The sequence below is a fragment of the Gossypium hirsutum genome, chromosome A01 (assembly GCF_007990345.1).
Source record: "Gossypium hirsutum isolate 1008001.06 chromosome A01, Gossypium_hirsutum_v2.1, whole genome shotgun sequence".
Lineage (NCBI taxonomy): Eukaryota > Viridiplantae > Streptophyta > Magnoliopsida > Malvales > Malvaceae > Gossypium > Gossypium hirsutum.
Window position 1 is genome coordinate 98,205,999 of NC_053424.1, and position 16,266 is coordinate 98,222,264.

At 33.4% G+C, this 16,266-nt stretch overlaps 1 non-coding gene across 1 annotated transcript; it reads right to left on the reverse strand.

Moving 5' to 3' along the window:
• Nucleotides 1-13,509: 13,509 nt before the first annotated feature.
• On the reverse strand, nucleotides 13,510-13,616 carry LOC121206570 (small nucleolar RNA R71). The gene has a single exon (XR_005901636.1). It is a non-coding gene; the product is annotated as a small nucleolar RNA R71 (small nucleolar RNA).
• Nucleotides 13,617-16,266: the final 2,650 nt, after the last annotated feature.

The following is a 16,266-nucleotide window of genomic DNA, read 5'->3' on the forward strand; positions in this document are numbered from 1 at the left end:
ATCACACTTTTACTACTCATTTTATAACTTTTATAAATAAGTCCTTTTTGACATTTTTACCGAAAATCACTTAGCAAAAGTTGTTATCTAACACCAAACATGCATTTTCTACCATTAGACGTCAAAATACACAAATATCTAACATGGGTAAAATTTTAAACTTCATGTTTCTTTTAAATTAGTCCTTGAAATAGCTAGATTATGTTACAAGGATCTCAAAAACATGAAAATCATTAAAAACGGGGCCAAAGCCATCGCTATGGTGCCTCTTCAAATTTGGCACAAGGGGACTAAATTGGAGAAGATGACATCTTTTTATTAGATATTTTTGTCTTTATTACCCAAATGACCAAAATGCCTTTAATGCCAAACTTTGAATTTTCACCCTACCATGTCCATTAATAAAATGGTCTAATTACCATTTAAGGACCTCTAATTTAAAATTTCATAGCAATTAGGCACCTCTAGCTTCTAGAACACACATTGTGCGCCTATTGCAATTTAGTCCTATTAGTCAAATTAGACACCCTATCGATAAAATTTCTTAACAAAATTTTCACACAAGTATTCAATCATACTGTAGAGCTTAAAACAATATCACAATAATTATTTGTAGTTCAGATTCGTTATCTCAAAATCACTGTTCCAATTTAACCCTAAAACGGGCTATTACAAATTATTCCCTAAATGGAAAATATAAATTTTTAGTTATTCAAATAAAAGGGTCGATTTTGATCCAAGTTTTAAATGCAACTCAATTTTCAAATTTTCTTTAAGTTTAGGTACTTAACTGAATTAATTGCAAAATTTGGTTACTCTTGTTGTAAATATTGAAATTAAATATCTTTTTTTGTAAATATTTTTAAAAAGTAGCTAAAATAAAGTTTTTTAAATTTAATTTTTAATAAACAAGATGATAATAACTAATATGTAATTATATTTTTATAATATATTTTAATTATTATCAACTTTATATAGAATTAGGATTAGTTTAAACTTGATTATATTTTAATTAATAGTTTTATTTCAATAAATTAATAGCCAATAATATTTTAATATACATCATATTAATTATTAATTGTTATTAACTTTCTGTGGAATTAGGATTTAGAATATTTTAATTGTTAATTTGTTCTAAGAATTTTAATTGAACTCCTACCTTATTCACTATAAATTCCACCAACCTTCTCCATTATTCACATCACCTTAACAACCACACCGACACCCACCATTGGCACACCAGCAGCCCCAATGCGCGCCAATTGCTGCTTTCAGCTCCAGCTCACGCATGCCAACAGCCCAGTAGCCCGCTCCCTGTCGTTGCACCTGCCTGCACACCCAGCTCCAAAGTAGCTCCCACACCAGCTTGCGTGCCTAGCAACTCGTAGGCCTTGCTCGACATAGCTGTCTACTGCTCACTCATGCCAGGCTCCGCACATTACTGTTATCTTCATCGCACCAAGCCGCGCCTAGAACACCGCTGTTCCCTTGCGTGCCATTGCTGCCCTTACCTTTACCCTGTGCACCCTTTGTCAAATTTACACAACACTTCCATCACATTTAGCAGATAACCCTTCCAACCATCCCTCAATTAAAATATTTTTCTTCTAATTTTATTTTTTGAGTTTTTAATTTTTGTACAAAGTTGGTAAGAAATTTTTCTCTTAAGTTTTAATTTGTTTTGATTATTTAACTCTTCAATTTATTTTGAATTGTTAATATTTTATACTAATTGAATTTTTGAGAAAAATATTTATTTCCATCTTATATTCATGTTAGTCATGCCTCGTAAGAGAACTCCTGCTTCTGTCCAAATTGAAGAATCACAAAAACAATTCATTATGAATAAGCCAAAGCAAGATATGATAGCGTTTTCAAGAATCAACAAATGCACCCAGAAAAAGGCTTTACACTAAAAGAAAGCAACTATATTGATTTCATGGCGCATATTCAACAAATTGCTGAAGCCCTCAATTGAGAATTGTTTTGTGAGAAATGACCTAGTATAGATAAAGAGTTAGTTTGTGAATTTTATGCAAATTTGACCTCAAGAGAATTAATGAAAGTTTCTGTATGAGGAATCAAGGTACCAATAAGCTCAAACACTATTAATGAATTCTTTGAATTACTTGATTTTGAAGACGATGAATATTCTTCTTTGATGAGAAATATTAAGGCTAAAAAATTGTAAGAAATTCTTGAGGAACTTACAGTTCTGGATTCTAAGCAGACGGTGTCAAAACATGGAACTCATACTTGCCGTAGATAATATTTGACACCAATAGCAAAGAAGACAATTTATAGCCAGGGCACAATCACAGATTGGGACCTCTACTGAATAGCTAGAGATTTAGTTCTGCAGCAACGAGTTGAAGAGAGTGAGGATCCTGAAGAAGAAGAAGAAGATCCCACAGAGATCAAACCAATGTAGTTAGTTGAAATCCCTGATAAGGTAGAACCAATGGAACCAATAACCGAACCTGACATGGCAAAATCAACATTCAGAACTCAATTACCTCACCCAGATCTTCGAGATGAGCTGTCAAAGTTGATGGACATAATGCAACATATGCACTGGCATCAACAAGCTTACTGGAGATGTTCAAAAATACGGGATAACTCAATAAGAAGCGCTTTTACGAAAATATTTAATGACCCGTTTATTTTTGTACCTAGGTTTCCAGATTTTATATTTGAACCATGGAGTCCAATATCAAATAGGGAACAAAGCGATTCATGCAAAAACAAATACAATGGAGCAAAAGATGAGTTAGATTTTGAGGGATTTGCAAATAAATAAAAAGGTGGGATCTTGACTTTATTTTATTTTCTTTCCTAGGTTATTTAATGATTTAGGATTAGGTTCTATTAGGATTTTTTCTCGCATTATAAAATAAGGTGGAAATCATAATTAAAAATGAACAAGTTGCAAAGTAAGAAGTGCAGAAATAGATATATACATGTCTAGGATTAGATCTAGAGAGAGCTTGGTACTTAAGCAATCAAATTGACTCACCTTCTCTTTTGTAGAATCCTACCTCATGTATAGCATCTATTCACTTCTAACAATGAGGGCATTATTCATCTTAAGTAGGGAAAAACAAAAAATTGAAATTATTTCCTCTCAGAATAAATTTTTCTTTTAATTATTGTTAGGTTATATTTTGTTAAAAAATTTGAAATTTTTTTAAGTATGCTAAACTTCAATATAAAAAGTTCTATTATTTCAATAATTGTTATGTTAGTTGAATTATGACATAAATGTATTCTTAGTAAAGTATGTAAATCATACCATAAAATTTTTAGTTCCATAGGAAAGCTAAACATGCATGAAAGTTTAAGTATCGAGAATTGACTTAGTAATTTCTTGAGGCGAAATCCTAGAAAGCATGAAATGTTGAAAATGAATTAGGCAAACTTTTGTTTGGACCATTTGAGCCTTTCAAGCCAACCTTAATAAATTTTTATCCTTTGAAACCCAACTTTGAGACTATATGGCCTAACTTTATTTAAACTTTTGCAATATTTAAGCATCACTTTTCTCTTAATTATCTTTAAATTGTCCCAAACACTAAACTCAGTACTATTCAAAATATTCTTTGAAAATAAGTTTTGGGGAGTTGAAAAGAAGTATCAAATGCTCAAAAAAGCAGAATGCTCGTGAAAAAAAAAAGAAAAGAAATAAAATAAAAAAGAAAAAGAAATAGCATATGTACTCAAAAGCAATAGATGTACAAAAACGCGTTTAAAAGCAAAATGAGTTGGTGTATTGAAGATAATTATTCCGAATGTCTGATACAAGTTGATTTTAGGGTATTTTAGCCTAAATATATCTATCTCTTACCTGCCCCTAGCCTAGCCACGTGACAACCTATTTTAAAGACGTATTGATTCAAGATTCTATGCTACCTACATTAGTAAAGAGAAATTGCTATGTTCAACTTATGAATGCATAAATTAAACTTAATGATTGCAACCTAATCTTAAAAAAGGGAATAAAATTGAATTGGTAGGGATTTAACATGCCTTTATTGGAGAAAGTATTTAGCCTTTTTTTTCTATCATAATTATTTTGATTAATTTGAATAATATGTATACTTAAGTAGCATCAGTATCAAAATTTTTATTCTTGAGCATAAGTATGCTAAATTCATAATTTTGAGAAGAATGTTTTCTGAAGGAATTTTTCAAATTAAATTGTGCATTACTCGGGACAAGTAATGAATTAAGTTTGGGGTGTAGAAACACAAAAATATATATAATTTTTCATGCCCTTTTTAACTCAAATTCATGCAGGTTCGATGTAATTCTTGTAAAAAATATAATATAATTATAAAATAATTAAATTGTACTTAAATTATTAACATATTTAATTTTAGTTAATTTTATAATGAATTTTGATAAATTTTGATTTATTTTATAAATTGTACTTAAATTATTAACATATGTAGTTTTGATTTATTAACAAAATCGAGGAGTGATTTTTGAAGCATCGAGGCGAATTAATTTTTCAGCCCAAGGCGGTCCAAATGATGAATATTAACTCAAAATATAATTAATTTTAATTTTTATCCAATTTATTTTAGGTTAAATAATTATTATTAATTAAATTATGAAAGGAGGCCCAATTGTGTTGAACTGAGAAGACCGGTCCTGTAACACCCCAAACTCGGCCCAGACGTTATGGTCGGATTCGACATGCCACATCGAAGCGTTCAAAACATTTTATACTGTTGATCCAGAAAAAACTTACTTAGTATTTTAAAAGATAATTTCATTATAGGTTAAAGTGAATGGAAGTTGTGCACTAGGTAGGAAATCGGAAAAGGGGTGGTGAGTCCATCGGACTGCTTAAGTACCAAACTCCCTTTGGATCTAATCCTAGACATGCATACCGCCATTGCCACACCTTAACGTCATGGATATTTCTAGGAAACCGATTTGATTAAGTCATTTTTAGGAAAAGTGATTAATTTTGGAAAATACTTTCATTGCAGAAGCTTTGCTTTTTGTTGTGTTATTTTGAAATCAATTACGCGCCCTAAAGCTATCCAATTCCAATAGTTAATATAAGAAATACCTATCTTAATAAAACATATCAAAACCATCAAAAATAATTAAGCGGCCTTATTACATTTAAAAACCCAAAAATTCAAACGTAAATAAAAGGATGTCCAGTTCACCAGAAGAAAATCAAACTTTCAGAACGGGTGGCCACTCCGAATTCCCTCACAGCTCCAAGCCCACTATGGTTGGGGATTTCCTGCGTGAATGAAAATAAAAGGGGTGAGTTTGGGGAAACTCAGTGTGTAAGGAAAACCCATTTAAAGCCTAAGTCAGCTCCAGCCCATTGGGCCTAAGCCCATTCAGGTAACAGTGGTACTGGGCCAGAGCCCTTTTCAGATTACAATAAACTGGGCCTTAGCCCCTTATTCAGATAACAATATGGCCCATAGGCCCATTTCAAAATACATGCAACATTAATAACATATGCAAGCCCATTTGGGGAGACTACTCAACCCACCAACCACTACACTCCACCCGTACCAGCCCTACACTCCATGTGGGGAATAGCTCAACCCACCCAGCCCAACACTCCACAGTTGCAGCCTTGCTGCTCAGTTAACAGTAAATTGAGGCAAAGCCTCCAGTACGTGGACAAGCCACTTTCAGTACTTCCTCCGTCAATATACCAATCCCATGCATCAGATAATAACAACATGGCATGCAGTAAATAACAACAGTCAAACATGCATTTAGGTCAATTTAACCCTAGGGGTATTTCGGTAATTTATCTACTAGGGGTAAAACTGTAAATTTTCCACTTTTAAAGGTATTTCAGTAATTTATCTATTTTAGGGTTTTTCATGCATATTCCTACTTTTCACGTACTAACAGAATCACGTACCGAGGGTTCTTACCGAATTGGGCCCGTTGGCCCATCATTCCAATTTTGGCCCATTAAGCCCAAAAATATCGAGGGCACAGAAATCATGCACTTTGCAGTCCAAATTTTACAGCTTACCAAAAACATTAATCGATTTACCTCACGAGCATTCGCACACTCGCAAATCTACAAAATATCGGTTTTCGGCTTTTCGACTTTTGCCGATCCAGACTAAGAAAGAGGGTGTTAGTTACACACCTGTTTGCGACGATATGCTGACGAGATCCACACACGGACCGCTTACAAGTGGATTACTAACACGTTAATCTAACTATTCAAATACGAACTACGTATTAACCCCTTACAATATTCGGTCAACCACACCTACAGATCAGAGTAAGCTTATAAGAAATCAATAAGCAACCCATTAACAAATTTTTGTCAGTGTTTATCACATAATCATAATTTCACTGCAAGCTGTCTTCCTGAGCAACAGTCACTAAATCATTTATAGCTGGAACTACGAAACTCTAAATCAAGTGCCATTAATTTTCCCTGAAAATAGACTCATATATCTTCTATCCATAAAATTTTCAGAATTTTTGGTATGGCCAATCAATACCAGATTGTTCTTAAAGTTTCCCATGTTTCACTGTTTCACTAATCTGACCACTCTTCATTACGAATCAAATTTCTCATTGTATAGAATTCAAAATATGTTCTCGTTTATTCCATTTGAAACTAGACTCATTAATATTTAATTACATAATTTATTCAGCTTCTAACTCATCTCCCACAATTTATGGTGATTTTCCAAAGTCACGTTACTGCTGCTGTCCCAAGCAGATTTATTACCAAATTCACTCTTACACACCTAACCTGCATGCTTGTTATTTAAACATGTATATCACCAATCAATCATCACATATCTATGATTTTACTTAAGTATAATCTCCATTTCATCATTTTAAAGCACAACATGTTAGCCGATTTTTCCCCTTAGCATCTAACGCACATGCATGCTCATTTGTTTAGCTCAACTTCACCTATCTTCCATTTTTCATCAAAAGAAAATGAAACAACAACTATTTCCTTCATTTTAATTCATGACTAAATGCTCACAACACAACTAAAAACCAAAATATGCTTCAAGAGTTAAGATAGAATCAAGAAGAACTCATGAACCTCAAAATAGAAGCAAGGTACCAAGAACTTACCTTCAATTTTCCTCCTCCTAGTGACCGAATACTCAAGAGCTTTCTCCTCTCCTTTCTCTTCTCTTACTTTCAGCTATGATGAACAAATATGGACAAAACTTTGTTCCTTTCACCCCTTTTTCTTTTAATAAAATTCATATTTCATCCATTTAATTCTTTAATACAAAAGACATGAAATGCCCATCATGGAACATTTACCTAAACCATTATCATGGAACATTTACCTAACCTATTATCATGGAATATTTACCTAATCCATTATCATGGAACATTTACCTAACCCATTATCAATTTGTACCATGAATTATGGATATCAAGTGCTCATATTGTCTACAACAACATGATGGCTGGCCACTTCATGTAAAATGGGAGGTTTGTCATGCAAATCCTCCTATTTTGCACTCCTATTTATTTGGCGACTTCAATTTAGCCTATAGCATTTTCAAACATTTTCACATAGGTTCTATTTCATAATTTCATCCCCTTTTTCTTATGGAACAAAAATTAACTAAAATTGCCGGGTTCTATCTTAAGCATGGGCCTTCTAGAGGCCCACTAACATAATTAAACCTATGCCAACATTCACAGAATTCCCAAAAATTGGGGCGTTATAGGTCCAATCAAGGAAAAGGGCTGTCCCAAACCGTCCAACATGCTGGCCCAATCAGCTCAAATTAGCTGATTATTTGAATTGTAAATCAGCCCTTTAAGTTTCCTTAAAATTGCATTCAAACCCCTCCACTTATCAAGCTTTTGTAGATTTTCCCCTAGCTAAATTTAGCAAGTTTGAAACATTCAGACTTGCCACATATGTGGCCAGCCAAGGGGGGTCTATGGCTGTTGGTTTTTTACTATTTTAGTAGCCAATACCACCTATAAATACCCCCCTTTGCTACTCATTCCACACACCTCTCACATCTTTCATTCTTCACTCCTCTCTTATTCTCTCTCTTCCAAACCTTCATTTATTTTCCAATTTTCCCTTCCATTCCCTTGTCGATTTCCCCCTTGGAAAAGAGCCCTTCAACCACCATCAGTAGCATCAGTCAAGTGCTTGTAGAAGCCTTGTGTAATATCCCGAATTAGGGCCTAATCGGAATAGTGGTTTTGTGACCATAAATCTGAGATAGAAATAATTATTTTTAGGTTTATGATATGATTGCATGATTGTGTGAAAATTTCGTGATGAAATTCTATGCCTAAAGTGCTTAAATTGAAAGTAGGGACTAAATCGAATAAGTTGCAAAACTTGCATTCTAGAAGTTTTTAGTATGAAATTGTTTTGGAATATTAATGAGGAGGTCTTAAATAGCAATTTGACCAATTTTAAGTTCATGGACAAAATTAGGACATGGAAGGAATTTTTGGAAAGTTTAGTAGTAAGGGTATTTTGGTCATTTAGTTATTAAAATGAATTAAAAACAAAATTAAAAGCCAATTTTTGTCCATCTTCTTCATTAGGCCGAAATTTCAAGGGTTCTCCATAGCTAGGGTTTGTTTCAAGCTTCCAAGCTCCATAGTAAGTGATTCCAAGCCCCGTTTTTAATGATTTTTACGATTTTGAGATCCCAGTAACTCGATAAAGCTTATGTTAGCAATAATTTAACCTAGGAATTATATTTGGAAAAATACCCATAGGTGAAATTTGTGTATTTTGATGTTTTATGATAGAATATGAAGTTTTAAATTATGTTAGACAACTTGTACTACTCGATTTTAAGCAAAAACGAGTAAAAGGGCTTAATCGGTAAAAATACCTAATAGTCACAAGTACATGTTAGAGTGGGAATTTGATGTTGCCATAGAAGAGAAAAGTGATCAGCATGTTGTAAAACATAAGAATAAGGAATAAATTTTAATCCCGAGCCTAGGGGCAAAAATGTAAATATGCAAAAGTTTAGGGGTAAAATTGTAATTTTTCCAAAATTTGAGTTAAGGATTAATTTGATAATGTGAGTATTAAATAAGCTAAATGTGTTATTTTAGATCAAGAAAGACGTGGAATCGACCTCAATCGAGGAAAAGAAAAGATTGTGGACTAAATTGCAAAATCTTTGTATTTTGGTACCAAGGTAAGTTCATGTGTAAATAATGTATCATAATGGTTATTTTTAAGTTATTGATGTTAATTATATGTTATGCTGAATTTTATTATGAAATGTATGCTTTGTGGTTAATTTCAAATAATATGTAAATTATGTGAACTACTTGTTAAATATAATTGTTACCGAGTATTGATTTCGGCATTCTACGGAAGACGGCAAGGATAAGTGTTCAAGGAAAAATCCTGTTTGAACCTTAGGAATAGATTAGGATACAAGTGACATGTCACTAGGATGATTGAGCATCCGAACTCGTTGAGTTGAGTCCGAGTTCACTTATGGATGCGAATGTCCGAACTCGTTGAGTTGAGTCCGAGTTCGTGAGATGTAACTAGGCATCCGAACTCGTTGAGTTGAGTCCGAGTTCACTTATGGATGCGAACGCCTGAGCTCGTTGAGTTGAGTCCGAGTTCGCTTATGGGCGGGTTACATGATTGCTTGATTGCATATATGGCACTTATGTGCAAGTTATCCATGTATCCGAATTATATTCCAACGTGTTCAACGGGTAAAGTTCTACTCAATGGAGGAATATTCGAGATGTAAAGAGAAGTATTGGTGAGTGATGTGAAATGGTTATTTTGGACAGGTATGTATTTAACCCTCGGGTTGAGTATTGATACAACCACGATAAGGTAATAAGATGATGAAAAATGATTAAAAATGTGATATGTGTTTTAGTGATACATGCTAATGTTGATTGGTATGACTGTTTGTTATGTTACTTATTATTTGCATATGAACTTACTAAGTATTTATGCTTACTCCCTCCTTACTCATTGTAGTTTTGGACAAGCCAGCTCAGGAGTCGGGATAGGTCGAAGGCTCAGTCACACTATCCGGAAGACTTTTGGTAATGGCTTGTAAATTTAAGTATGGCATGTATAGCAATATACTTTTTTTGTGTAAATGATCTTATGGTATGGTGATGGAATGGTTGAGGAAATGCTTGATAATGATAAATTATGAAAATATTTAGTTTAGATTATATTTGATGTTAAGGAAAATTATTAAGATACTTAGTGCATAAAAACTCATAAAAGGGATGAAATTTGCCATAAACAGAATACTGCAGCAACACTGACGCGAGTTTAAAAATTTACTAAAAATCATAGAAATTGAACTTGGTGATGGAATACATATCAAATTGAAGCTTATTATGTCTAGTTTCACATGAAACAAATGAAACAGGTAAAGGAATTATATGTTACAAGATATTTGAATTTTAGTGAAACAGGGTCATAGCAGTTTTTGAATCCCCTGTTCCAACTTTAGAAATTCACCATAAATTGTAAAGATATAATTAGGTAGTGTATTTTATATTCTCAGAATCCTTGTTGAGTCTAGTTTCATTAGAAACAAATCTCATAGTCATATGAATTTTTTACAGAGAGAAATGTGGTTCGTAGTAAACAGAGGTCAGACCAGTCAAGTCCTGAAACAGGGGTAACTTTAACTAATAAACTGTACTAATTGGCCCAACCAAAAATTCTAGAAAAAAATTATTAGATAGGTATATGAGTCTAGATTTAGGGAAAATTTACGGATCTTGATTTTGAGTTTCGTAACTCGAGATATGATTTTTCTTGTGACTGTGATGCAAGTAGCTTAAAAGCTGTGAATGTAGAAATAAATAATCCAAAGTTCTAAATATGTTAAATTAAGCTTAGTAACACCTCATACTCGACTCCGGCGACGGTCTCGGGCGTGGAGACGTTACACCTTGGTTTAGCAACAATGAGCAGAGAATGAGGAGCGGAGCAAACTAGTCAGACTTTGGAGAAATACGGGATTTGTTATGTTGTTATTCTTAATGTAACATCCCAAAATTTGAGGTTTAGTAGGTTAATTGCATTTCATCCACTTAATTTATTAAAATTATTCTTAATTTAATTAACATGGATTAAAATTAATTCATTTTAGGTTGATTGCATTTCGTCCACTTAAGTTATTAAATTATGTTTGTGTTGTTATAGGACTTGGTAAATTGTTTGATAAAGTAAAACCATGATTATGTTATTGTTGCATTACAATTGTGAGGTAACTAATGAATTAATTATTAATCCTGTTAAAATTGTAATTAATTGACACAATACTTAATTAATGCATGTTTAATCTTCTAAGGTAGCTGAGAGTTAAATGAGCAACAGTATTAAACGGTATATTAGCCTTGCATAACTTGCAAGATTATTGTAATTAAACTGTTTCCATGTCGGTATATATTGTTACCTCACTTAATCTTTTACTTGCTTATTTAACTTGATTAATTGTTTGAATTGGCATAGTGATATGTTCAAGAGATTAGTTACCTTGTGCTATAGTTAACAAATTATTAGGTTGTCGTGAATTTATTCGTAACAACATGAACATTGTTTTAGTAATATTAAGTTAAGAAATGTAATTAATCTAACACAATTATTTATCTTGATTAAAATCATCATTTGAAATTGTGCATTGGGACTTTTATTTTATTTTACTTAGTTAAATTTAATTTTTAATCAATTACTCAAAATCAAAATATTTTTAATCACCAGAGTGTTTGAATTTTATTTCATAAATATTTTTTTTTACACAGTCCCTGTGGGTATGATAACTCGACATTTACTTGTCACTTTATTACTTGTTGCGATTGTGTACACTTGCACATTTCCATCGTTCCACACAGCTAGAGTGTGAATTGGACAAGCAAACACTGCCTTCCCGACTCTTTTCCATTATTTCTAATTTGTTCCTTAAATTACAGTGATGAAATGATGTTTGAGTTTAATATTATTTTCCAACACATGAGTTAAATCTCATAGGATTAGGATTACTTTGATGAAACTTTAACTTCCTTTAATGGTTGCAGTATAAATCTGGGTTATTTTACTGTTTCATTCAATTATTTTATTCTTTACAATGTATGTGAGCAATCCCTAGACATAGTCGACTGTGCAGCATACCCTTAAACTAATTTAATTCTGAAAATGTTGGATTAGTTGGACCGTGGTTGAATGATATGAGCAAGTACGTGACAGATACTTGTAGTAGATTTTAAACATACAGAAGCGATCATACAGAAGGTAATAATGCAGGGTACCATGTTAAATGCCTATAGATACAGGCAAGGTAGCTTGACGTTTTTGCTCTTGAAAGATCCAGGCCACTTAAGAACTCTTTTGAATAGTAGGTTACATATGATTTTGCTAAGGCGTTGTTGACAGGAAAAGTAGATTCTTAGTAATCCCGACCTTCCCACTCTACATCGGGTTACCATTATATTTGTCGAAGTAGATTTTCCATAGAAATCTTAGCCATTTATTTATTTGTTGTATATTATTCACATAGTTATTCTCATAATTGTCATTACATTTCCAAATATTCATTAATTCCATATATTGCACAAATTATTATTCATGTTAATTGCCATTGTATACTTACCATAATCTTACCATAGCATTAATCACATTTCATAACTTGACCACATTACTGCCTCAATCCGATCCTCGCGAGAACGATACTCACTTATTGCTTTATTACTTGATCTAACGTGTATACTTGCACAATTCACAGATCATATTCACACGGGACAAGTTTTTGGCACCATTTCCGGGGATTGGCAATTTGGTGTAGTTTGGTTTACTTATTTTATTTAATTTCATTAGTTTAATTTAAATTAGTTTAATTTAATTTCTACTGATTTGCCACCAGTACATGAGAAGAGGCATTCCTGCTAACCAAGAATATCATTTTAACCCAGAGATTAACAGAATCTTACGCAGAAGGTGAAAAGAACTACGAAAAATAGCTAGTAATGTGATTGATCTTTGTCTCAATGGTAATCCGAATGGTCAAGATCCAAATCCTCCTATTCAAAAGGTGATACCAGGTATAAATGATAACTTGAATGGTCAAGGTGCTGATCCGCATGTCTGTAGGGGTGATAGATGACTAAGATAGACCAATCCGAGAGCATGTTGTGCCAATTTTGGATGATTTGAACCCAGGGATAGTCAAACCATAAATACAAGCTCAGCAGTTTGAACTGAAGCAGGTAATGTTTCAAATGTTATAAACAGTAGGACAGTTTGGTGGATTGCCTACTGAAGATAAAAGATTGCATTTGCGAATTTTTCTAGAGGTTTGTGACTTGTTCAGGAAACAAGGTGTTCCTGAATATGCCTTGAGACTTCAACTATTTCCATAATCTTTGAGGAACCTAGCAAGAGCCCGGATGAATGCTTTGCCATCAGGAACAATGGCATCATGGAATGATCTGTTCTAGAGGTTTTTGCTATGGTATAATCCTCCAAACATGAATGCTAAGCTTAGAAACAACATTAAGACTTTTCAACAATTGGAGGATGAAAAGCTATATAAAGCTTGGGAACGATTTAAGGATTTAATTTGGAAATATTCGATGCATAGATTTCAATAGTGGACTCAAATGGGAATTTTCTATAATGGATTGAATCCACATACGAGAATGGTAGTTGATGCATCTGCCAATGGTACATTATTAGATAAATCTTACAATGAAGCATATGAGATTTTGGAAAAGATTGCCTATAATAACTATCAGTACCTTACCACAAGTGTTGAGAAGTACAAGAGAGCTGTTGATACCATGGAGCTCAACGCAATTATTTTGTTGATAGCCCAGGTATCTTCTTTAGGTAAAATGGTTAAAACAATGAAATATCCAACTATAGTCCAAGAGGTGAAATCAACCTAGCTATCATGTGTTTATTATGGCGAAGATCATGTGTTTGATGAATGCCCATCAAACCCATCATCGGTATACTACATGGGTAATTTTAACTGAAATAATAACCCTATTCAAACACTTACAATCCGAGGTGGAAGCAGCATCCGAATTTTAGTTAGACTAATCATGGTGAGGAGAGTTCACACAATGTTGCAAGATAAAATATCCATAATGCACCACCCGATTATAATCATCCTATGCTGAGGTAAAATGCTTAAAAAGGATAGGTATCATCTTCTAATTCTATTGAATAATTATTTAAGGGGTATATGGCCAAAAATGATGTTGTGATTCAAAGTTAGGCTATGTCCCTATGAGCTCTTGAGAATCAAGTGGGGTAAATAGAAAATGGTTTAAATTTGAGATCACAAGGAGCTTTGCGAAGTGATACTGATAATTTAAGATTACAAGGGCAAGAGCATTGCAAAGAAATCACTCTCAAAAGTGGAACTCAATTGAATGATGTTGTTAAATATGCCATGATAGAAGAGGACGACTTAAGACTCGATCATGAAAGGATCTCAAAATTAACTAAAAAGCATAAAACATCTTAAAAGGATAAGAAGAAAAATATTGTGGAAAAATTAGATCATGTTGCCAGCAAAAATGCCACAACAAAAGAATATCAACAACTTGAAGGATGACCACCTCTACCTTTTCCTTAACAATTTCATAATTCTAAGCAGGATGTTCAGTTCAAAAGATTTTTAGTAGTATTGAAGCAAGTCCATATCAACATACCACTGGTAGAAAATTTGGAGCAAATCCCTAACTATGTGAAATTTATGAAAGATATATTGTCAAAAGAAGCGCATAATGGGAGAATTTGATACAGTTGCTCTCACTGAAGGGTGCACAACAATGTTGATGAGTAAATTACCTCCAATGTTGAAGGACCCAGGGAGTTTCACTATCACATGTTTAATTGGATATCATTATGTTGGTAAGGAGTTATGTGATTTAGAAGCAAGTATAAATCTAATGTCTATTTTCAGGAAGCTAGGAATTGGGAAGGCAACACCGATAGCAGTCACGTTGAAACTGGCTAATCGATCCTATGCACATTCGGAAGGTAAAATTGAATATGTAATGGTAAGGGTAGATAAATTTATCTTTCTTGGGGATTTCCTTATCTTAGAATCTGAAACTGACCATGATGTGCCAACTATTCTTGGAAGACCTTTTCTTACTACTGGCAAGACTTCAATTGATGTGTAAAAAAGTGAATTGACCATGAGTATGGATGATCAGTAGATCACATTCAATGTATTTAATGCCATAAAACATGTTGAAGAGAATAAAGAATGTCATGCCATTGACTTGATAGAAACAACAGTGGAGGAAGAATTCACAAGATTTTTCCATAGCAATTCAGATAGTGATGAAAGTTCATTTGAGCGGAGACCCTTGTACACTTTGCTGGAGCAAAATAGACCTTTTAATTTTGATGAACACTGCTTGGTAGCTCATGTATATTCCTATGGCACTATTGATGTCAAGGACATGAAAACGAGTGTTACATTTAATGTTAATGGACAACGTTTGAAGCATTACTGTTGTTCTCATATAGAGTGAGACAAATAGTCTAGTGATCTTTAGAATGTATAACTTCAACATCTTGAAAATCCTTTTTCTTTTTATTTCATTTTGTCAATTTCAATTTCTTTAGTAATTTCATTTCATTTGTTTAATAAAATATAAGGGGGAAGGGGTCAGTGACGCAGAGCTCGTTGAGACAAATCTTGCCAATAAAGATAATGTGGCTAAAGCACCAAAGGAAGAACCAAAGAAAATAGACTTTTTTAGCATTAAGACTAATTGTGAGGATGGAGAGGAAGCAAATCCCTCAGTTACACCACCAGTGGATAGCATTGTGGCTATTCCACCTCTTTCTACTGAACTATAACTGCCCAAGACTGTGACATTGATCGATTGATTGATGAGCTCACAAAGATCGACAAGGATGAGGCTAAACTGACCCCAATGAAGAGGAAGCAGAGGTATAAGGTTGTTGCTCGTAAATCAACCCATCGAATAGAATAAAGTACCTACAATACACCCCAAGCTAGATAATTTTTTTCTTTCTCTTTCTTCTTTTTTCTTTTGATGATCACGCATTTCATTTCATTTTGCCATGACATTTTTCTGTCCATCGGATAATTTTTGTTGCATGCACATGCATTGAGGACAATACATCCCTTGGGTTTAGGGGTGTATTGCGCATTTAGGTTGCACTTTATATAATATGGATGTTTTGCCACTTTATTGTAACCACCGAAGTACTGTTGGTATATAAGAAGTACAATTTATACT